Genomic DNA, 25,999 nt, shown 5'->3' on the forward strand with positions numbered 1-25,999 from the left:
GGAACATCTAAGCAGAAGGTTCCCATTAGGCAGTAGGATATCCAAGACGGCTTGGGGATGAAAATTTAGAAGCAATTAGTTTATAGGCTTTTGTTGAAACTCAGAGAGATGAGATCATTGAAGGAATGCCCGTGGAGATAGATGCCAAAGACAGAACCCTGAGAGCCCTCATGCTTAAGGGATAAAAGTAGAAAAGAAATATCTGAAAAAGACTGAGAAGCAACAACCAGAAAGCAGTTTGTGGGAAGACCAGTAGAGAATAGTATCAGAAATGGCAAAAGAGACTTTTGGGAAGGAGTGAATGGTCCAGTTTGGTCAAATGCAGCTGAGAAATTCAATAAGACAAAGAAAAGTGTCCTGAATGGAAGCCTCCAGTGACTTTGTCTAGAGTAGTTTTAGTGGAGAGGTAGGACAGAGAAACCTGATTATAGTAGGTTGAAGAGGAAATTCACCAAATGGAAACAGTGAATATAAACTACTCCTTTCCAGAAGTGTTCCTGTGAATGGAAGGAGAAAAATATTATGTGTAGGGTCAGATAAAAATTCCTATGAATAACTAATATTTAGATAATATAGTATGTAATGTATAATTAGGTTAATACTAATCTGTTGCCTTTAATTCTGTAAAGATTAGCAAAAATTTTTCTGAAACATGGTAGAAAAATACGTGTTCTGTTTCTTTTTATATTCTTCTTTTCTTCTTTTTACAGTCGTTCAACATGTAGTGGACACCCAATAAAATAGCAACTCACTTAGGATTTGGAAAATGATTGAAATACAGAGCTATAGCCTAAAATATAAAAGGTATTCATCATTCTGAGTTTACATTCCTTGAACTTATTGTCATTAAAAAATTAATACAAAACTCAGTTTTTAATAGGTGCTTTTTATTATACAAAAATTCAGATTGTCACTAAGCATAAGAATTTAATTTGGCCTCTAAGAAAAAAAAATTGTCCTTAATGATGACTTGGTAGACTTCCAGCTTGCGGCATGTTTATTCAAAAGCATGTGTTGTAAAGTTCTATGTGAAAGTAGAATGCTACATTGAGTATATAATGAGGGAAAAAAATTCCAGGCTTGTTCAGTCTCTAGCATCTTACTGCCGGTTATAAATCCTTGGTGATTTCAAATTTGTTCTGTTCATTCGATAGTGACGATAGTAGGAGAAAGAAACATGGCATATCAAGATAAATTTTCTAGAAAAAAGGCAAAAAACTTTTTAAAGAATTTCAATAAGTGTACCAAATTGCTCTCCAGAAAACTATATTAGTTTACACTTCTACCAGTAATGGCAATGAGTATTCCCCAAACATCATTTTCCAAAAATTAAAAATTATATTCTCATTTTAGGAAAAGAAAATTGTCATTGTCTAGCTATTCAGGTTATAGGCAAAGTTGATAAATATGTACCAACCTGTGTATGTCTTAGAAGCCTCTAGCCATTGAATTCTATAACTAAACTACTTTCTGTACATCTTAAGAAGCCAGTTACGCAGTCTGTTTCTCAGTGGAGGTGTTTAATTTTTTTTTTTTCCTTGAAACCTTTAAAAGTTTGAGTTCATTTTACAGTTTACAGTTTTTAGGAAATTTTCAAGTTCTAATTTCATCTCCCAGGTGTACTTTTGATAATTATTTTGTTATTAACAAAGAAATCGGGGAAATGGGTGCTACAGATGGTTTACAGTTCCCTAATTCCATTTAATATAAGAATTTTATTTCTCCTTTTCATTTAAAAACCATTCTACTATTCTTTGGCGGCCGGTTGACAATAAACTTATTTTATAGCTGCTCTAACTAAGGCCTGAGATATCGTCAGTACTTCGCATTTGTATAGATATGGCAGTGTATTATTAAATTCTAGTTTTTAGTCTTTAGTTCTTTAAAAAATCTTTATTGATTTAACACTTTATTCATTTTACATTCCATTCATGATCATTGACTATCCATTTGTATTTGAAGACATTAGTCACAACCTGGAATATATAATGGGCACATAGATACTACTCTCTATCTTTTAGACTCCCTATACCTAGCGAAATATATTCCTAACTGAAATATATTCACTTGTAGTTTGATATAAATTTTTTTTGAAAAGAAAGAATTGATCTATAGATGAATTGTTGTGGGATATTCTGTATGGTCCTCTGGGCTCAAGACTTAATAAAAAGACCCCTTTTGTTTTTCCAACCAAATTTTAAAACTGTTTGTTCTAGTTCTGTAAAAAAAATGCCATTGGTACTTTGATAGGGATTGCATTGAATCTGTAGATTGCCTGGATTAGTATGGTCATTTTAACAATATTAATTTTTCTAATCCATGAACACATTATGTCTTACTAACGTACTACCCCAGGCATCTGCAGGTTCAATGCAATTCCTATCAAAATACAAATGTCATTTTTCATAGAAATAGAACAAATTGTTCTAAAATTTGTGTAGAAACACAGACCTGGATTAGCCAAAACAATCTTGAAAAAGAAGAACAAGGCTGGAGGTATCACACTCCCTGGTTTCAAACTATACTATAAAGCTACAGTCATCAAAACAGAATGGTACAGGCACAAAAACAAACACATAGGTCAATGAAAAAGACTAGAGAGCCCATAAATGAACCCACACTTGTACAGGCAACTAATCTACAACAAAGAAGTTAAGAGTATACAATGGGGAAAAGAAAGCCTTTTCAATAAATGGTGTTGGAAAAACTGGACAGCTGCCTGCAAGAGAAACTGGACTACCCTCTCATACCATGCCAAGAGTAAGTTCAAAATGAAATAAAGATTTAAGTATAAGATCTGAAACCATTAAACTTCTAGAAGAAAACATAAGCATACTCTCTTTGACATTGGTCTTAGTAATATTTTTCTGGGTAAGTCTCCTCAGGCAAGGGAAAACAAAGCAAAATAAACAAAGATGACTGCATCAAATAGAAAACTTCTGCACGGGGAAGGAAACTGTCAACAAAGCAAAAAGACTACCTCCTGAATGGGAGAAGATATTTGCAAATAATATATCCAATAAGGGGTTAATATCCAAAGTATACAAGAACTCATCAACTCAACATCAGAAAAAAAGCAACCTGATTTAAAAATGAGCAGATGATCTGAATAGACTTTTTTCCGAAGAAGGCATACAGATGGTCAATAGGCATATGAAAAGTTGCTCAACATTACTAATCATCAGGGAAATGCAAATCAAAACCATAACAAGACTTCATCTCACACCTGTTGGAATGGCTTTTATGAAAAAGACAATAAATAACAAGTGTTGACAAGGATGTGGAAGAAAGGGAACCCTTATGCACTGTTGGTAGGAATGTAAATTGGTGCAGCCACTGTGGAAAACAGTATGGAGATTCCTCAAAAAATTAAAAATAGAACTACCATATGATCCAACAGTTCCACTCTTGGAACTAAAGGAAATGAAAACACTAATTCAGAAATATATATTTACCACTGTGTTCATTGCAGCATTATTTACAATAGCCAAGATGTGGAGGCAACTTAGTACCCATCAATAAATAAAGAAGATGTGGAATATATATACAATGGAATACTATTCAGCAATAAAAAATGAAATCTTGCCATTTGCTACATAGAGAGTGTTATGCTAAGTGAAGTAAGTCAAACAGGGAAAACAAATACTGTATAGTTTCACTTATATGTGGAATCTAAAAAACAAAACAAATGAACAAACATAACAAAACAAACAGTTATAGATAAAGAGAACAAACAGGTGGTTACCATTGGGGAGGTGGAAGGAAAGAAACAGATGAGGGAGATTAAGAGGTATAAACTTTCAGTTGTAAAATAAATGTCATAGGTATGAAATATACAGCATGGGGAATATAGTCAATAAGTAATATCATTGTATGGTGACATATTGTAACTAGACTTAACATGGTGATCATTTTGAAATGGGTAAGAAAAAATCACTATGTTGTGTAACAAGAACTAACATAGTGTTGTAAGTCAACTATGCTTCAGAAACAAACCAACCAACTCATAGAAAAAGAGGTAAGATTTGTGGTTATGAGAGATGGAGATGGAAGGAGGGGGAATTGGATGAAAGCAGTAAAAAAGCACCACAGACCTCCAGTAATAAGATAAATAAGTACTAGGGATGTAATGTACTACACAATAAATGTAATTAACACTGCTGTATGTTATATGAAAATTGTTAAGAGAATAAGTCCTAAGAATTCTCATCACACAAGTTTTTTCTATTTCTTTAATTTTGTATCTATATGAGATGATGAATGTTCACTAAACTTACTGTGATAATAGTTTCATGATGTATGTAAGTCAAATCATTATACTATACACCCTAAACTTATACAGTATTGTATGTGTATCTCAATAAAACTGGAAGGGAAAAAAAAAAAAACCTCTGAACTGAGCCAGGAATCCTAGGGTCTGTTACTAGTTAGCTTTGTAACCTTGAGCATATCACTTATCTATGTATTTTTATAAAATGTCCTACACAAAGAATATAATTTATATGAAAGTATTACTCAAATATGAGTTATATTATTAGGGAAAAGAAAAAAGCTTGACATTTGAGATTGAGATGGTAGAGAAATAACTTCCTTGATTAAATTCAGCATGTACTATTAGAGAAGGCAGCACAGTGTAAAGCAGGGTCAGAACTCCTTCTACCAGAGCCAGGCAGGTGGCATGAATATGTGAACTGGGACCATATAAGACCTAGATGGAGTTTATGACAAATCTCTGTGTATCTCTTGCTGTAAAAATTCAGATTAATAGAAAAAAAAAACTATGGGGGCTATACAGAGCAATTCCGTAGGCAAAATTCTTCTGATGAGTCTGGTTTTTGACCTCTGGTTTAAAGGAAAGAATGATAGACCAAAAATGGAAGTCCCAGGTCTGCCATTAATTAGCTGGACAATCTTCAGCAGGTGTTTAGATCTCTCTCAGCCTCATGTGTAAGTTGAACTAAATCCATCTGTAATGACTCTCCTGGTTTCTGAGAATTATTTCTTTTATGTTAAGAAGCTTATATTCTGATGGCAGCAAACAAATTCACCTGAGTGTATTTTCTATCTCACTGTTTCACCTCCTAGACAGTTGCAGTGTCTTACCTCTGTTGCTAGCTTAATAAGGGTTAAGACACAGATCTGAGGAGGCCATAAAACTCTCTGCTGCTTTGAGGAATTATCTTAGTTTTATTCATTTAATCGGCTAGAGAAAGTAACTATGGCTTATGCAAGGCTTATTATGGAGAAACTAGGAGAAAAAATGTAATGTGTAAAATGATTTTCTACTTTTTAAAATTCAGGAAAAGAAACTCCCTCTGAGAATATTACTCCTGTATAAGTATTAATTACTTCCCACAAAATCCCAGTCAAAGAAGAGGGTAATATTAGCTCCATTTTATAGTTTAGAAGTGGAAAGTATCTCAGCATTTATGAGATAAGTGGGCTGAGTTAACAGCAAAATCATGGACTCCAGGATGAAGCCTGGATTCCATTTAGCTTCTTTACAGTATTCAGCCTGCTACCTCCACCCAGACAGAATACACAAGTGCACTCTCCTCACATTTCCATATATATCCACATCCTCTGTGTGTCAAGGTCCGGTTTAAACACCCCTAGTCCACAAAGCTCTCCCTAATCCTTGAGCATAAAGTAACCTCTCCTTTCCACCTTGTAATTATTTTTCCCTTCCAGTACTAAACTGAAGACTACTTAGAGTGCAGTAGACTTTAATTCACCTTTATATATCATTTAGCAGAGTATCCTATGCAGTAGGCATTCAATGATGTTTGATGGCCGGCTAGTGAGATGAATGAAGAATGAATGACTAGAAGGCTTTTTATCCTAGCAACATGTGCATAACTATATTAAGTGCGGCCTTGTGTGTGGTTTGCATTTTATTTGTTTATTTCATTCTTAAGAACAAATTATTTTGTAGCATTAAGTTTTTTAAAACATCCTTCATCTTTCTAAAATTCTATTCTCTTATATCTTTAGGTGTCAAAATTTAGAATATCCAACATTATATTTATGGCATTGCTTTTACCAGCTTAATTTTCATGAGCCTTGACTGGGACTTGGAAACAATGCATCTTGTTTTGATGACTTTCTGATGGGCCAGAGACCTCAAGTGGATGTCACATGCTGTTTGAGCAGATCTAACAAAGAAAAAGACAGTTGATCCTCTTTGTTTCAAGTAGCCTCCTTCCCCTCCTCCCATTCTCTCCCCACTCCCCCCCCCTCCCTTAGGTTTATTTTGATTCTGGAAGTATTTATGAGCTTTCAGGACAAGTTATGATTTTTTTTCTAATATCCGCTTAATTGTGGTAGCACTTAGTAGATACTCAGTTAATATTGGAGTGAATGAAAAAATGAACAACAGAAATCACTGTAACAAAATGGAAACAGCATAAGCCTCTGAGTAAGAAAAACCTGATTTTTTTAATACTAATCTTGGATAAATTACTTACTGCGTCCCTGTGCTCTTGTCTGTAATATGGAGATATTAATATTTAAGATTTTCATTACTCTTAGTTTGAAATATTTCTCAACATACGTTCTGATTTTTTTGTTTTGAAAATATGGTCATCATATTTTAGTTCTTAGACTTTACACCATGGAATTTTAAAACTATATACTCCAGAGCATATTTTTAAAAAGAAAATGTACAGACATGAGGTTTAGAGGAAATTCATATAATTAGTCATCAATGTATACAATTTGTATAATTATGAAAAATAATAATACCAAGTGCTCTATTGTTAAAGTTTTCCTATGATTTACATAATAAAATCAACCAATCTTGAACCAGACTTTTTCAGTTGTTTACTTGCTGCTAGGAGCTTATTTTTCTGCCTATTCATAATTTGTGTAGCTTAGATAATTAATAATTTGAGATCATAAGTATCATATTGTACCATTAAAGTTTCTAGTTATAATCATAGTGTAATATATTTAGTAGGGTATGTCTAGATTTTTATCTCATTCTTTTTCATATGCCTTCAGTGATACTTATGACTAGTAACTCATTATTTAATATGGAATATCTACTATAGTAGAAATCTGGAAGAAATCTGAATGCTGAGTAAGCTAGTGTGATAGTATTTGCAGCCCAGTTTCTCTTGATCATCTCACTGTTTCCATATATTTCTCCAATTGCCTTATAAAAACTTCACTCATTGATTTATTAATTCTAAAAATGTATATTGAACACCACTATGTGTCACATACTGTACTAGGCAATAAGTGTGCATTGATGATGCAGACATAATTCCTTCTCTCATGAAGCTTACACTGTATAGTAGTGAAGATAGAATTAGTATGTACATAAGTTTGTCATTACAATTGTGATGATTCTATGACTGAAACACATAGGGAACAGTGCTAAAATTGGAGGTTAGGAGAGGCTTTTCTGAAGAAGTCATACTTAGGTTTGAAGAATGAGTAGGAGCCAGCCATAGGAAATTAAGGAAAAGAGTAGTCTAAGCAATGAGAATAGCACGTTCAAAGGCCTGGGGTGGAGAAAGTTAGGCATATTTGAGAATCTGAAGGAAGGCCAGTGTGGCTGGATCAACATACAGCAAGGCAGAATGAAAAAAACAAAAAACAAAACAAAACAACAAAAAAAACTAGAGACATAAGCAAAGGCCAGATCATGTAAGACTTTGTACACCACAGTAATTTGGAATTTTTTTTTCCAAATGGGATGGGGAAACCATAGCAGGGTTTTCAACATGGGAGTGACCATAATTTCTGCTTTAAAAAAATGGCTTTGGCAGCTGTGTGGAGAACAAATTGTAGAAGATAAGGGTGGAAGCAAGCAGGCCAGTAGTGAGGTTATTGCAGGTAAGACAAGATTTGGGTAGATTTGAGGTAGAACCTGCAGGGCTTAGAGGAATGAGGCAGAGGAGTAAGTTAAAGACCACACCAGCTTTCTGATTTTAGCAGCTTACAGGAGAGGTTTTGGCCTAGGGGTATAAATTTGGGAATCATCAGTGAACAGTTGATATTTAAAGTCCTGTGGCTTAACAAGATCATTTAGAAGAGAGAGTTAGAGAGAAAAGAGGACTTAAGATAATTTTATCTTTTGAGATTCCACAACATCCTAATTAACTTAATTTTCAGATCCAGTTAGATGTTTTCAGACAATTGTAGAGAATTCTGCATCTCTGTTCTCCTTTCACACTCATAGGCAATAAACACAACTATGAATTTTTTCATTAAAAATGTTAATCTGAAAACTCCTATTAATTATCTTTCTTTAATATCTGGAAATCAGCTGTTATTTTGAACATTTCTTTTCTAAGGGAGTATAGATGCAGAAAGTAGAAGGAACTGGGCCAAATACCAAGTCAAAAAAACTTTTCCTAGAAGCTTGTTTATAAATCAGTCAGTCTGTGTTTTTGTCAATAACTGCTTCTAAAAACAGAATGTTAAGGGGAACCTTCCCTTGAATTGGAGTTACAAGTAATTTAAAATTTGCTCTATTCAGGTCATATGCCCTATACCAATAGTAAATGTTGACATGTTTGCCTTGGGAGATAATGATGATAAAGTTGAACTTTTCTTCTTGATATGTAGCCTTTGCTTAAATTTTCTTATTTCCATGTGTTTGTTCTACATGTTTCTTTAGAGGTTTTCGAGCCAGTTGCACATTTAAAGTCTCTTTACTTAAAAAAAATTGTATTAAAAGCCATCCTAGCCAATTCTATTTCTCTTGGTTTTTTTAGGTAACCAATTAGTAAGTATGGATATTTTGTTTTGCTTGCACGTTGTCTTGCATGCTTGTTCCATTAACCCTGTAGCTCTAAAACTCACCAAAATTAATTCTTAAAATTCTTCTTTCAAACGTGAAGTATTTCAGAGTCTTACTACTTGTATCTCACCTGTGCCAAAAAAATACGTTTTAAGCTGCTAAGAATTTTCACCTGCCACTATAAGCCCTCCTTCAGTGCTCTGTATCACCATGTTAAGAGAGCACTACGCTAGTTGTTCCTGTATCCACCTAACCTTATGTAAATATCATTAAACCTTTTTGCTGGGGGAGGGAGGTTTGGCCTTTCTTTTCTAACGTAAGCTCTAGGCGTAGGAATACACACTGATTTTTATTGTTGCTATTGTATAGTTTCTAGGATGGAAGCCAAGTCTTCATGCTAATGTTGTACTGTCCGGTTATGTCCAGTGGGTACTAATAGTCACCAGTTCCTATTGTTGTATGCTGAAATAAACTTAAAGCTGTAAACTCTCAGTTTTCTAGAATCAGAGCTGGAATTAGTCTAAAACCAACATGCACATAATTCAAAAGAAATTGCTTTATCCTTCCATCACTTTGAAAACCAAAAAGCAAGTATGTCTAATGGACCACTGCTTTTCATCACTGTTTTTCTGTTTTTAAAAAATGAATCAGGCTCATTAAAGGATTTGGCTGAAATAAGAGTCTCCCTGTGTTTTAGTAAGATAACCATTTCAATGTGCTGTAATTTAACTATTACTTGTTGTTGGATATTTGAGTTGTAATATATATAATTCTGTATGGAATATCTTGTACATGAATCTTTATATACATCTCTGGTTATTTCTTTAAAATAAATTCTGGAATTTACTGAGTCCAAGATAGTGAACATTTTTAAGATCTTTGATAAAATATCATATTACTTTTCAGAAAAATTTACCATTTTACTCTCTCAGCTGTTGGTGTGTGAGAGTTCCTTTTTCTCTTTTTGTTAATAGCTTTTGGAAACATTTATTTATAGTCTCTTATCTTTGCCAGTCTAAAGGATGAAAATTATATCTTGTTTTATTTTACATTTTTGATTAACTAGTGAAGTAGGACATGTTTATCTTCTGATTTCTTTAAAAAAAATCAAGTGAGTCAGAAAGCACGACTGTAGATAGAATAATATACCTTTATTCCACATGAGTATAAAAAAGATTTGCTTAGAAATGGCTGCAAGAGAATGTATTTTCAAGTCTTACTGTCTTCAGAGACTACATGTAAACTTTCAATACCACTATGAACATCTCAGGCTCTAACCAGTGTTTAGTAGGATATTAACATTCTGAATCTAGTGTTTCGGAACATAAATTTGCCAGGTCTCTGAAAACACTGAAACACAAATCGAAAATTCAACAGTCCTTCATTGACTTGCTTATGATCTACCAATGGGCAAAATGCAGGCAAGACTGCCAGCTGCTCTGCATCTGCAAACATTTGTCCAGAACTAATTTTAATAGCAGATGTTGGAAATTTAAAAAAAAAATGCAGCCTCCCCTCTGAGAAAGTCAGACCTATCCCGTGACTTCTCAGATGCCCCATAACCCTGTTAACCAGAGTTTCATTCCTAAAATTCCATATATTGCTTCCCTTCCTTCTCATGTGAGAAGTTTTAGAAATGCTTAAGGGAATCTCTCAACTTCAGAAGGCCTTGGTACTGTTTTAGTTACCCCTCTATGCTGTGGTCATACTTAGAGGACTTTGTGTACAATTAGAGTTCACCCTTGAAAGATTCACTTTTGACCTCTGGGTATACACAGACTTAATTTATCTTATTTCCATCACAAGAAAACCTACTTCTCCATTTTGTATCGAGGTAAAAATTATAGATAATGAAGAGAAACTTTAAAACCATCTTTTTGTCTATCAAATGGACAAAGAAGGAATGGTAATTCCAGTAGGAATTTATTGAATCAGTGTCTGAATGATGCTATGTACAGGTCTGGGGTTTATAATATCAGTATTTCAGGTCTCCAAAGGAGCTCACACAGACCCAGATAGGTGTCTCTCTGACACTTGTCAGTATCCTCATTCACATGTCAGAGTTTAATCAAATCTGTTTTTCCCTGGGACTTGCTTACTACTAAAAGGCTAAGTAAATTCTTTCATTGTTAGCATTTGATTTATAAGTTTATTTCTTCTTTTATTTTTTAAACTGGGTAACATATTCCTAAGATTCAAAATTCAAGAAGTCATGAAAGGGTATATAGTGAAAAGTCTTCCTACTTCCGTCCCCTGGCCATTTATTACTCTTCTTCACATATAACTAATGTTATTCATTTTCTGTGTCTCTTTCTGGAAGTACTTTATGCATAGACAAGCAGATGTGTGTGTACGTGTGCGTGTGCATGCACGTGTGCCATTCCCCTCTTTAATACTAATGGTACCATACTATTTACAATATTCTGTGCCTTGCTTTTTTTCACTTAGTCTAGCTTAGAAATATTCCATATTAGTACATAAAAAGCTCCCTTGTTTTTATTATCCCTACATAGGATTCCATTGCATAGATGTATCTTAATTAATTTCCAGTGTCCAGGCTTTTGTTATAATAATAAATGCTACAATGAATAACATTAGAAAAATGTCATTTCACATAATTACAATAGATTTCTAGAAACAGAATTGCTGGGCCAAAGGGAAGGTATAGTTTTATTTTTAATAGACATAAAGTTAGGATGTGCCCCAAGGATTCAACCTTAAAAAACAAAATGGAAAGAAATAGAGGTCATAGTTAGCTGACCAGAGATTCTGATCTGTGTCACTGAGTTACATGTCTTTATTTTTTTTTAACATTTTTTATTGATTTATAATCATTTTACAAGAGTTACATGTCTTTAAATTATTTTTCTTTATGTAAGTAAAAATGGCAATGAAAATGCCAAATGATTATTTTCAGTAATGATTGCTTTTCAGTGATGGCCAATAGCTCTAATTCAGCACTTTAAATTATTTTCTTATTGCCACAGATAGTTCAGAGCAATTACATAATTCTAAGGAAGTTCATTTATTCAACTTGCTACCATGCTAAATACTGCTCTGCAGTTTTTAAAAAATGCATGATTGGCATTTTAAATACATTATGATTTTAAACTCATTCACAGTACACTAGGTATAAAAATTTATTAAATTCCTGCTCTATGGAGGCATTGTCCTTGCCCTCAAGAAGTTTACTACATTAGTAGTTAATTATCTGGGTAGAAGTTCAGAAAGGATTTTTTCATCTTTTAATGTTATATATCATGATCTGTACTTTATTTCTTTATTTATTTTCCCGTCAATAAATGGTACACCTAGCTAGCATCTTTTCATGTGCTTATTTGCTATCTTGGTCTGTTCAAATATTTTGCCTATTTTTTATTAAGATACTTGTCTTTATATATTCTCTATACAAGCAGTTTGTCAGACATATTTCACAAATATTTCTCCCAGTCTGTAGATTACTTTTTATTTTCTTAAGAATGTCTTTCAAAGAGCAAAAGTTTTTACTTTTTTTGAAATCCATTTTATAAATTTTTTCTTTTATGATTTGTGCTTTTTGTGTTGTTAAGAAATCTTTGCCTACTAACCTAATGCTGCAAAGATTTTCTCTTATATTTTCTGCTAGAAGTTACACCTATATTTTGGTAATCAATTATAGTTGTCATAACTTGTTTTCCCAATTGAGGAAATTAGGCTCAGAGAAGTTAAAACAATTTGTCCAAGGTTGTTTAGTCATTGGTTGTCGTTACGTCTTCTGATTCTAAATTCTGTACTTTTCCCACTGTACAAGTCTGTGTATATTATGTCAGAATATGTACATAGTAAGATCACAATGATTATCCTAAGGGTAATCATTTAGTTTGTCAGTTCCCAAGACCTTGCCTTTTCTCATTTCCTGCTGGGATTTACCATTTGTTTAGCACATCAATCAAAGGGCAAGCAAGGGAGGAATTGTTAAATTTGTTAATCAAATGTTGTTTTTTCAGTGCCTCATAAAAACCATTTTCTAATTACTTGGATTCAATCCATATTTTGATTTATGGACCACAGTATTAATAATAGAATGCATATTAAATAGTCAGCCAACAAATATTTACTGAGTGCATGTTATAAATGCTAGGCACTGTGTGCAGTTGCTAGGTATACAGAATGAGTGAATTGGGTATACACTTGATCTTTTTCCTCATGAAACTTGTAGTCTAGAGGAATAACGTTCAAATTCATATGACTGAGCTCCACCGTGAGAAATACATTTCACGTTATGACCTGGTAGGCTTATGGAGGTGCTGCACACACATACGTATCTAAAACAGAAGTTTCATGAAACAATTCTTCCTCTTCCTTCATGCAGTGTATTCTGATATTTTCTATTCTACTCAGTGAAAAAAAAAAGCCATGTTGCTGCAAACCACTAAATTGATTTCGCAAGCTGTTCACAGGTCTCTCAGCCTACAGTTTGGAAAAAAAAAAATGAGTAGGACTTGGTTGATTGCTGTATTTTGGGGAAACTTTCAAAGACTGGTTTATTGTCGAGGGTCTTGCTGGGAGAACATGAATACACTGTCTGCCTCTTGAGATTCCCAGCTGCCCTTTGGTCAAGTGGGACAGAAAGTATAACTACACTTTCCCCCTAAACACATCAAAACTTTCATAATTTCAAAGGAAGTGCCTACTTCCTTTGTAAGATTCTCTACTGCTAGAAATGACAATGCTTTTTCACTTGTTCACAGGATTACTAGGCCCATTATAGGTTTGGGAGTAAGTGGGAAATAACTAGCCAGGAAAATTTGTCAGACTCAGAGTCTAATGCTAAAACATACACAGAAAAGTAAAAAACTGTTTCAGTAAGAAAATTTTAAAGTCTCTTTCTTCGTTTGATTGTTTCAAATTGAGGAAACTGGGTATATTGAGTGGTATTACTTGGCTAGATGTAAATTATGAACAGTCCTCAGGGAATGGACTTTTATGAGCCCTAACCACAAGTGACCTTTTTGTCAAAATATAAAACTGTTTCTTATCCTTTAAGCAGACAATTTAGAACTTCAAAACATGAGAGAGATCTATCCATTTATCTTAGTTTGCAGTTATTTGAGGATTAGAGAAGAGAGGACATTGCTTCAGAAATTTGAAATTAGAGATTTTTTATCAGAGAAAATTTTATTCTGTGACACTTTTTAGTCTGATTTCTACTCAGATTGGACCTAAAAGTTGGGTTTTTGGTAGTGGGAACTTTTGTTTATTTAACCTCCAATGAGAATGTAACACTTTAGTAGGGTAATTTTTTTTTATTTGAATCTTTCTAGTCACCTTCCTTTGACAAACCAACAAGAGGTAATTAACATTGATCTGAGGACGTACAGAAAATATGGTCCAGATTTAAAGTTTCTGGAGGGTGTAGGGTTCCATTACTTTTCCTGATGGGCTGTTCCTCTTTCTAAGGGGGTCCCACATGGGCCTGGAGTTATTCCTTGTGCTGACTGATGTCCCATGCAAGAAATCCATACATAAGTTCCAGGTGTTTCTCTAGGATAAGGATAGCAGTTATCATAAATTCCTGTGGCTTGGGGGCATTGCCCTTTGATGTCTGGAATCTCTTTAGACACTTCCACTCTTATCCCTTTGCTCATTTCCTGGTATTGCTCAATTTGCAGTTAGCTCTAGGCTACTATTAGTTCTCTATAAAGTCCCACTTTTCCAGGTTATTTTTTATGATACTGGATGAGAGGGCTGAAAAGTCTGTCTGTTTTTCTCCCCATTAAGTGGGGCGGGGTGGACTCACAGGCCCATGGCCAATGTTTGATAGGTATTCTTCTTAGAATTCTCTGGTGGAAACTGAATTTTACCTGGTGATCACCTTGTCTCTTACCTGCATGGGAACTTCCCTCAAGGAGCTTGGCAATCTCACTATGGTCTCAGCCTCTGAAATGTGGGTGACTGAGGAGAAAAAGACAGACAAGGACGATTCTGCATTGGGTTTCTCTCATCTTTAAATAATTTTATGAATCTAAGGATCTTGAGGGATCTTGAGGATCTTAGTACCTCTGCCATACCCAAAACTGAGTGTGATTTTTTTTAGTGCATGTTGAGAGTTTGGATCAGGAAGGAGAACTCTGGAGAGGTATTTCAGGTACTATTATTTATAAATTGTATGCTACACATCTTTAAAAATTTTTTTATTCACCTGTAGATTATTTACAGTGTTTCAGGTGTACAGCAAAGTGATTCAGTTTTATATATACGTGTGTGTTTATTTACATATGTATTTTTCAGATTCTTTTCCATTATAGGATTACAAGATATTGAATATAGTTTCCTGTGCTATACAGTAGGTTCTTATTGTTTATCTATTTTGTATATAGTAGTGTGTATCTGTTAACCCCAAATTCCAAATTTATCCCTCTCTTCCTTGCCCCTTTGGTAACCATAAGTTTTTTTTATGTCTGTGAGTCTGTTTCTATTTTGTAAATAAGTTCATTTGTATTAATTTTTTAGATTCCACTTTAAGCAATAATCATATGATAATTGCTTTCTCCGCCTGACTTACTTCAGTTAGTGTGATAATCTCTAGGTCCATCCATGTTGCTGCAAATGGCATTATTTCATTCTTTTTTATGACTGAGTAGTAATCTATTGGAAGTATATACCACACCTTCTTTATCCATTCATCTCTCAGTGGACATTTAGGTTGCTTCCATGTCTTGGCTATTGTAAACAGTGCTGCTGTGAACATTGGGGTGCATGTGTCTTTTTGACTTAGAATTTTCTCTGGACATATGCCCAGGAGTAGGATTGCTGGATCATATGGTATCTCTATTTTTAGTTTTTTAAATAGAATTTCTTTGAAAGATTATATATGAGGTTTACAATCTTTCAGCTCCTTCTTGGCAGCTTCTTTCATCATAGTCCAGTTAATCAATTAGAATTCAGAAATGACCCTTCTGCAATGTGAAGAGATCTTGTGATCAGAAATATAGGAAATTAATTACAAATACAAAATTGTCACTCACTTTACTCCTAGTTCAACTTGTTAGCCCTTAATTTTAGGTATCTCTAGCCTTCTTTGATAGTCAACCTACATTCCTCCTCTAGTACTAGAGCTAAATCTTTCAGTTCTCTTATTTATTGCAGAAGGAAGCAAGCTCTTTACTTACTGGGAAATAGGCCTAATCCTTGATTCTAAGTAAAAACTGCTCTTTTCACAATCATCTGAAACCTGACTTGGTAATGTCTCAGGATTCTATCTCAGTAACAGCAATCTTTCTGCACTCATCTTTCTTTCCTGGCACACATCCCCAGACAATTGTCCAAGGGAGGCTTTCTTACTCAGTGTCTTCTTGTCTTCTAATTAGTTTCCTGAATTCCCCTACTTTCTCTAAAATAGCCTTCTCTTTGCTCTTCAAATCTGTGTTCCCCAAAGGAAAACAGAGCTTCACCCCTTTGCACATTCTACAGAAGCATGCAGTGGTCATATTACATGGCATACACATTAGCATGTCTAAAACCCAATTCACTCTCATAGCCCAAGTTCCAAATCAAGCTATACAAACAAATTTTAAAGGTATTTGTGTCAGGGGGTCGTTGGGGCGATTAACAGTTGTGTTTAAACCACAGATAGTTCTCACACATTGGTCTGAGGAGGAAAATAAAGAATTAGAATGCTAAGGTTTTAAAGACTGAAAAAAAATATGTAGGGTAATTTACCAAATATATGGGGGTGAACAAGAACCGTGTGCTTTCAGTAGATGTGGAGTTAAGCTTTCTGTACCTCCTTGTTTTGCTAGCCTGCTGTCAGCTCATGAAGTTGACAGAACTGAATTTTTTTTAAACTCCTACACAGAACAGGAGGGAAGTAAGCAGCTAACTTGTTAATAGCAGAATCCTAACCAAACCCAGAAAATAATAGAATATTTGGTTTGACTAAACTGAGACAAACCAGTCTCTCTACAGATTATACATCAATTTTGAGCCACTTAATTAGCAATAGAGACATAAATCCAGAATTTCTCTTTTGTATCTTGAGATTCCAGATCTTGAAGTTTTGAGTTGCAGCTACTATTTTATTTCCATTCTTTTTGTGGGTTTTCATGAAGATTGAGTACCTTCTACCAGCTTCTTTGCTTTTCTCTGTATTTATGAATTTGTTTATTACTTATTTATTAATTTGTTCTTAATTCTGTGAATGATTACTTTTTAGAATCCACCATGATACCTAGCTTAGTCGCCTTAAGTAAACATTCATTAAATATAGGTAATGCCCCTGTATAAACTGAATAACCTGTGCATATGAATGACTGCTTTTATATCTCACTGGCCACTTTCCTTACTCACCACTTTCCTTTTGTTGGTTTTGCTATCAAGAGTTAGTTTTGGAGTGATGTGATTCCGTCATTCTGGTTCTAAAGCCGTGATTTAATTGCTATCTAACGGATACAAATGTTTTAGACCAGTGGCTCTCAAACTTTAATGTGTATCAGAATCACTTGGAAGTCTTGTTAAAATCACATTTCTGGGCCCTCCTCCCATATTATCTAATTTGATATATCTAGAGTGGAACCTAAGAATTTGCATTTCTAACCATTCCACAAGTAAGGCTGCTGCTGGTGGTCTGGGGACCACACTTTGAGAATCACTGCTTAGGTTTTTTTCTCCTGTTTCAGAAACATGCCCGTGTAGGACAGATGGTCATATCAGAAAAAGAAAAGAGAAAAAAAAAGAAAGAAAGAAAGAAAAAAACCTCAAGGAGATGACAAGGTTTGGGGACTTTTTAAAAAATAGATTCAAATCATCTCTGTATGAGGGTGTGAATTTGCTGGTACAAGTAATGGCATTTGTATAGGATATGAGGTACTATCATAAGCAGATGTTCAAAAAATTACAAGCAAAACCTCTAAATCTGCAAAAAATCTATACATTAAATTATTATACTGTATGTCTTAAACTAATACAATGTTATATGTCGGTTGTATCTCAATAAAACCACAGGGAGATAAGACTGTGATCCATGTAACGGTTGGAGACAGTTCTACGAAGTTTATCATTAGGCTGAATTATGTGCTCTAGGCCAGGGTCAACAAACTTTCTGTTAAAAGTCTAACAGTAAATAGTTTAGGCTTTCCCAGCCATAAATGGTCTCTATTGCATGTTCTTCTTTGCCTTTTCTTTAAAAAAAAAAAAATCCTTTAAAAATGTGAAAACCAGGAGTGGGCCAAGATGGCTCACCTCTTCTCACAAGCACACAAAAGTCACAACTATGTGCAGAACAACCATTGATGAAAAAGACTGGAACCACAACAAGATGGGTTCCAAAGCCAGGTGGCTTTTGTTATTTCGAAACTAATAAATCCTTCAGTTTTGGAAACATTTTTTTTAAAATATGAAAACCATTCTTAGCTTGCTGGCCATATAAAAACAGGCTGTAGTTTGCCAGGCCCTGCCAAGGTTGTGAAGGCTTGGAGGAGAGGGAGATCAGTGAGGCTGAAGTCATCATTTTGAAGCTTCCTGAAATTCTGGGATTTAAGTGGTGCTTTGAAGGATGGCTAAGATTTAGATTGAGAGACCATATTCCTTCTGAAGGGAGAAGTGAATAGAAAAACAAGGCCATAAAAGAGCTGTGAATTACACACAAAGAGTGTAGAAAGCAGCAGTCCTTTGCAGATAAAATGGGCTAAGTGCAAGCCAGAGTTAGGGAGTCCTGTAGCATGACTACCTGGACAGCCTCAGCCACTGACAAGCCAACCTGCTAAGTAGCTCTGAGAATTGAAGATGCTCTTTTGGCTTAAAGCCTCCTCATTGACTTGGAGCCCAACAGAGGCAGTGTCTCATGTAACAATTGGCTCTTCAGTAGAAGCTGTTGCTACTATGACTAATCAAAGATCATGTGTTTAGGGTAGTGAAGACTATTGGTCTCTTAACCAAAACTATACACAAAGATTATAACTCATCTTCAATTTGTGTTATTGTTATTGGCAACAAGGAAGAATTGCAACAAGTAATGCTGTCACTTATTCATTGTACATTCATTGAATGCTTACTCTGTGCCAGGCCCTAGAGATACAACTTGAGAAGCTCACAGTCTAGAGGGAGAGAAACAATATATATTGAAATAATTGCAGTAGAGAGATAAGGGTTAGAAAACATATGTGCAGGGAACTATGGATGCTTAGAAGAAGGAACCACCAATTCGTTCTGATTTAAACTTTGAAGTTGACTCAGTCTAATCATTACTGTCCTTCAATGGCCATAGATTGTATCCTTAATACTAGCCAATTGTTTTGCAGATCTGTACCATTGATTACATGGAGGCCTGTGTGAAATACTGTGGTTGGATCAAATCCAATTTATCATCCAGAAAAGAACAATTTCAAACATTCTCCTTTTGCTACTAAGTGTTAAGAATCGTCTTTAAGGGCAAAATATATAGCTGTAGTGTTGCTTGGTCGCTTAATTTTGTGCTTCCCACTATACTGGTGTGAATATTGGGTTCTTAAACACAATTGTTTTCCCCAGTAAAACTTGCAGAAAAGAAGATTCTGTGGTAGGCAGAAGAATAATGACCCCCTAAAAGAGTCCTTGTCCTAATCCCCTGTGAACCTGTGAATATATTATGTTACATGGTAAAGGGGCAAATTAAGATTGGGTGGAATTCAGGTTGTTAATCAGATGACTTTAAAATGGGCAGATTATCATGGATTATCGGAGTAGGGGACACTGTCATTAAAAGAGGTAAAGGGAGACAGAGAAGAGATTGGATTGATATGATGTGAGAAACACTCAGCCTGCCTTTGCTAACTTTAAAGATGGAGGAAGGGGGCCATAAGCCAAGAAATGCAAGTGGCTGCTAGATGTTGGAAGAGGCAAGGAAACAGATTCTCCCTGTATTAGTTTGCGGGGGCTGCCATAACAAGTACCACAGACTGATGGTTTAAACAACAGAATTTTTTTTTTAACACTTCTGGAGGCTAAAAGTCAGAGATCAAGGTGTTGGCAGGGTTGATTTTCTGAGGCCTGCCTCCTTGGCTTGTAGATGTCTGTCTTCCTCTGTCTTCACGTGTATCTGTGTTCTGATCTTCTTCTCTTATAAGGACACCAGTTATATTGGATGAGGGCCCACCGTAATAACCTCATTTTAATTTAATTTCCTCACTTCCAGATACAGTCACATATGAGGTTCTAGGGGTTAGGACTTCAACATGTATTTTTTGGTGGGGGACACGATTCAATTTATAACACTCCCCTATAGCCTCCAAAAGGAACATGGGTCTGCCACCACTTTGATTTTAGGATTCCTAACCTCTAGAACTGTAAGGTAATAAATTTGTGTTGTTTAACCCATCAAGTTTGTGGTAATTTGATACACCAAATGAGAAAACTGCAATTACAAGTAATCTGAATCTAATAATAGGAGACTGATAAACTGAATTATGGAACTTCTATACAATGAACTATTGTGGAATGATCAAAAATCATGAAATAAATCATGGATGAATGGATAAACAAAATGTGGTAAATACATACAGTAGAATAGTATTCAGCCTTAAAAGGGAGGGAGATTCTGATACATGCTGCAACATGGATGAACCTTGAGAACATTATGCTAAGTGAAATAAGCCAGTTACAAAAAGACAAATACTATATAATTCCACTTATATGAGGGATCAAGAGTAATCAAACTAATAGAAACAGAAAGTAGAACAGTGGTTGCTAGGGGCTACGACAGAGGGAAATGAAAAAAAATGTAATGGGTATAGTAAGTTTTAGTTTTGCAAGATGAAAAAATTCCAGAGATTGATTGAACAACAGTGTGAATATACTTAACACCAATGAACTCTACACTTGAAAATGGTTAAGATGGTAAATTATGTTATTTTACCATAATTAAAAATTTGTAAACAGCAATAAGTTAAAAAGACAACAACAGAAAAATAGGCATGGTGTGCTTCCACTATATATTTTAGAGAAAGGATATACACACATGTATATATATGTATATATATATATATATATATATATACATACATTATATCTCAGAAAAGATACCCAATAAACTGGCATAATGATTACTTCTGGCAATGGGATTGTGGAGAACTAGGAGGTGTCGGGGACAGGGACAGGAGGAAAACTTAAATACTTTTTGACACCTTCTGAATCTTGTTTACCATGTGCATGTGTTACAATTGAAACAATGTTTTTCACCAAGCTCATAGACACAGAGAACAGATTGGTAGTTGCTAGGGGCAGGGGGTGAGCAGAATGGGTTGAAGGAAGTCAAAAGATACAAACTTCCAGTTATAAAATAGATGATGAATCATGGGGATGTAATTTTTTAAAAAGAAGAAAAAAGAAAGAAAGAATGATTTTTAAATGTGTAACTTGGTGTTAGGAACTGCAGAGAGAGTTTTCTCAATTGGGTCATCCTTAGGCTATGAAATTGCTGGATTCAATCCATTTATACCTAAATGCCAGATTTTAAGTGAGACATACTTCTTGCCTTAACCTTTAAAGATTAAAAGCTGTTAGACCCAAAGTGGTCATCAGGCCTTAGGGTATACATGTATTTTATTGTTTGATGTCTAATAGTGTATTTTCAAAGTCTCATGTTTCTTTAAGAACAACTGCTATGTATTCACTTACTTAGAACTCCTAAAAAAGTTGGGGGGAGAAAACACGCAGGAAAGAAGGAAAGATAGAAATGTAATAATATTTAATGTTTTCTGCTTCTGAAAATCACATAACCTGTAGGAAAAATAGAATTAAAGAGACAACAATAGCAACAGGTTTTGACTTCTGTGGGATTATTTCTTGAGACTTGTGCTTGCAAATTGTTAGGTAATTGCACAAGTTACAGATTTTAACACTCTTCAAAACATCCTTCTTAGTACATGAGGCTTTGCATCATACATTCCATATAAAAATTGCAACATTTTATTACTATAATTGTTGCTTAGAGGCTGTTGTTGTTATATATGGATGTTTTTTCCTCAGCAATTTTAGCCCCTGTTTTTCTCCAATGATACTGGGCCAAAGCGGCATATTTCCACAGAGCCATATCCTTATCTTTGTGGGTTTGCATCTCCATAAAAAACAGAAACTAAGAACTATTATTGGAACCTGTTCATTTATCTGTCCCTTTTTGTTTGAGTTTTACTATAGCTAATCCAGCACCAGGAAAAATGCTTAGTGCATAGTAGGGATACAGTTAAATGGTAATGAATGACCTGTTGTGAACTCAGTACTTCAGTGTTATATAGGGAATACAAATTTGTCTTGATTTAGAAGTGATTATACTTATAATTTTATAGAAGCGAATTTTCCTTAGATGGCAAAAGTTTCTTTGAAAGAGAATTTAACCCAAATGTGTAAGCCTCTTACATTTAGGGAGGAGATTATTATTACTATAGTAAATATTTTATTATTATTATTATTATTATTATTATTATTATTATTATTATTATTATTATTACTATTATTAACAGCAGTAGTATTACAAACATGAGTAGCTAAGTTATGGTAAGTGCTTTTTTAATATTATCTCTTATGCAGTTTTTCCAAAGACTCTATTGTGCTTATTTTTGGAATGAGGGAATTGAACTCAGAGAGATTAAGTAACATGTTCAACATCACAAGGCTCGTAAGTGGCAGAACCAAGATATGAACTCAATTTAGTTTAGTTAAGATTTGGGCTTGGTACTTACTTCCAGTGCAAGAATATAAGCTTAACTTTATCATCTTCAAAATTCCTACTGAAATTGGAATGAGATAAGGGCCTACCAACCTCAGAAGTACTATATCTAAAAGCCCCCCTAAGGAGTGAGTTTAAGGAAACCTCTTTCGTTCCTAGCTTACTAAAAATGTTTGAAACCAAAAATGACTGTTAATTTTATCAAATACCTTTTACCATCTAATTAGATAATCTTACGATTTTTCTCATTTGAGTTAATTATATGCTAAATTTATAGTGTTCCTAAACATTCATTCTTGGAATAAATCCTTCATAATGTTGATGGAAATAATCAATAATCTATAATAGGAATAGAAAAAAGTTTTATTTGAGCCAGACAGGACTATAGCGTGGGAGACAACTCTCAGATAACTCTGAGGAACTGCTCCGGAGAAGCATGGTTTTCAGCACAGTTTTATATCTTGTTAGAACAAAGAACTTCAAACAAGTCAGGGGTACATTCCTGCAAGGTTTAAGAAAAAAGAAAAAACATATCAGCACATACACAGCTAATCATTATGGCCTTGGCACCTAAGAAGAAAGTCTTATCATTGAAGGAGTACCAGCATTGGCATCCCAGGAGAGGAGAAATTTAACCTTTATTTTTAACATGGACATTCTTCACTTCTGGTCAGTGCACCTTCTTCTTTAATGATTAAAGCAGATGGACAATATATGTTTGATAGGCCACAAGCAGGCTGTTTTAGTTAGCATAAAATTCAAGTTAAATCATGTTTTAAATTAGAATGATTTCCCCATACCTCAATATGTGAAAGTTTCTTCCATTAATAGCCGTAAACAAGACAGTTCAACCTGTAGGACCCAGAATTGGAATTACCAAGTACCTCAAGAAGGCAGAGGAAAGAACTTGAAATGTCCTTTGTCTTCCTTTAGGATTCTTAGGATTTAATTTAGAACTAAGTATGTTGGTTGCAAGTAAATACTTGTTTCATGAACCAATTATTTTTAATGCTACTAGCACACTTAAACTGATACCTTGTATCACAATTATTTGAATTTCGATTAATAAGTATGCAATAAAGTCTTAAAATAACTTTAGGAATGCAAGTATCTTTTTTATTGAAATACAGTTTATTTATAATATTAGTTTCAAAAGTACAGCATGGTGATTCAGTATTTTTATAGATTATACTTCCTTTAAAGTTATTACAAGATAATGGCTATATTTCCCTGTGCTGTATGATATATCTTTGTTGCTTATCTATTTTATATATAGTAGTTTGTCCTAATCCCATGCTCCTATCTTGCCCCTCCTCTTCCCTCTCACCACTGATGTCCTCTAGTTTGTTTTCTATATCTGTGAGTCTGTTTCTGTTTTGTTATATACATTTGTTTTATTTTTTAGATTCCACATATAAGTGGTAACATAGAGTATTTGTCTTTCTCTGACTTAATTTCACTAAGCATAATACATTCTAGGTCTATCCATGTTGTTGCAAATGGCAGACTTTCATTCTTTTTTTATGTCTAATATTTCATTTTATATATAAGGACCTTTTTCTTCAAGATCATTTTGAAAGAGCTTGTGTAAACATGCTGAAATACTGACAAGAATGAAAACTTTAAAATCTTAACTAGCGTCATTTGGATTAATCAGTGTGTACTTTTCTCTCTTTTCTGTTTGTGTACCCTTTGGCAATGACAAGCCACTTTTGATATGCTTACTATTACCTATATCTTCATTGTTGTGATATGAGAATTTGGGAGAATTGAAAGCAGCTTTGGTTTCTACTGTATTCTTTCAAATATTTTGTTATTTATTAAGCCTTAAGCTTTTCTAACATGACTTTTAGAAGTCTTCAAGTATTTTGTAGACTGATTTTTTTTTTAAAAAGACAAAGGAGAGTGAATATTCTTGTTTTTTCTTCCTCCAAAATGCAAGGGAGTAAGGAATAAAGAGACTTTGAATTTGCAGGACTTAAAAAATGATTTTAAGTGTTTAGTTGTTTGTTTCTTTTCTGAAAGAGGAAAAGGGAGAGAACATGGACTATAGGACTTGGTTGTAAGGAAAAAAGCCAAAAGTAGGCAAAGGATGAGGGTAGGAAAAAAATAAGAAGGAAATAAACAAGGAAAATGCAGTTACCAGAAGTAGGAACTATGAACTTTACTTTCTTTAAGTTTATACAACCATAAAGTAGTTGTATATAATTAAGTTTCAGCCACTGGTAGTGAGAAGTTTTTTTTTGTTTAATAGCTTTACTGAGGTATAATTGATAAACAAAAAACTTCTCATAGTTAATGTATACAATTTGATGAGTTTGGACATATGCAGACACCCATGAAACTATCATTATACTCGAGGTAATAAACATATCTATTACATCCAGAAGTTTTCTTGTAAGCATTAAGGGTTTTGCTGTCGTTGGTTGGTTTTGTGGTAAGAATATTTAACATGAGATCTACCCTCTTAACAAAAATTTTAAATGCACTATGTTGATACAGTTGGCAGCGTGTTGTAGCAGATCTCTAGAACTTAATCATCTTGCATAACTGAAACTTTATACCCTTTAAACAACAACTCCCCATTTTCTCCTCCCCCCTCAGCCCCTGGCAACCACCATTCTACTCTGCTACTGTGAGCTGGATTGTTTTTGGATACCTTAAGTAAATGGGAATACACAGTGTTTGTCCTTCTGTTACTGGCTTACTTCATTCAGCATGATATCCTCCAGGCTCATCCATGTTGTCACATATGGCTGGATTTCCTTCTTTTTTAAGACTAAATAATATTCCATTGCATGTATATACCACATTTTCTTTATTCATTGGCTGTCAGTAGATATTTTGGTTGTTTCCTTATCTTGGTTATTGTGAATAATGCTAGCTCTCTGAGATCCTGATTTCAATTCTTTTGGATTTATACCCATAAGTGAGATAGGTGGATCATATGGTAGTGTGAAGTTTTGATGGCATAAGTATAGACATCTCTATGTAGTTTTGATGACATAAGTGTATACCTCTCTATGCTCAGTTTCCAGCAGCTGTTACTCAACAGCAAACAGTTAAATGGTACTTAATGGGTCAGAGTTGGAGCTTTTTCTCTTCTCATTTTTGTGTTGCTGTTATTCATAAGGGGAGAATACTCTTGTATTACCAGCTAATTGTTTCACTCCTTTGTCTCATTTTCCTTGTCTGTCTTCTAGATAGATTTTGAAAAAGAGATTAGAAAAGAAAGGTTTTAAGTTGTTTTCTGGCATCTGTCAGTGAAACTTGGGTAGGGCATGTTCTTTGGCTCTTATAAATACTTGTTAGCCGAGGGCTAAGGAGGCCAGGCTAGTGGTTAGATCCCTCAGTCATGTCCTATGTTATATTCTAAAACCTATCTCTAAACAGTCATCAAATGTATACCTTTGAATCTGAGGATAAGTGAAGACAAACCTACTCCATTCTGGGGAAAGTCCAGAGTATATACCATGAAGGGTTAGTAGCACCGTCTTTACAGAAAAAAAGACATCCCATTGCCCAAATTGAAAACCACAGAAAATGCTTCATCTAATCAAACACTCCTC

At 34.4% G+C, this 25,999-nt stretch overlaps 1 protein-coding gene across 2 annotated transcripts in view; it reads left to right on the forward strand.

Annotated features, from left to right (window-relative positions):
- SSH2 (slingshot protein phosphatase 2) overlaps nucleotides 1-25,999 on the forward strand; it is a 217,079-nt gene that overhangs the window by 30,267 nt on the left and 160,813 nt on the right. The gene's annotated exons all lie outside the window — the stretch shown is intronic.

This window comes from Vicugna pacos, chromosome 16 (genome assembly GCF_048564905.1).
Source record: "Vicugna pacos chromosome 16, VicPac4, whole genome shotgun sequence".
NCBI classification, from domain to species: domain Eukaryota; kingdom Metazoa; phylum Chordata; class Mammalia; order Artiodactyla; family Camelidae; genus Vicugna; species Vicugna pacos.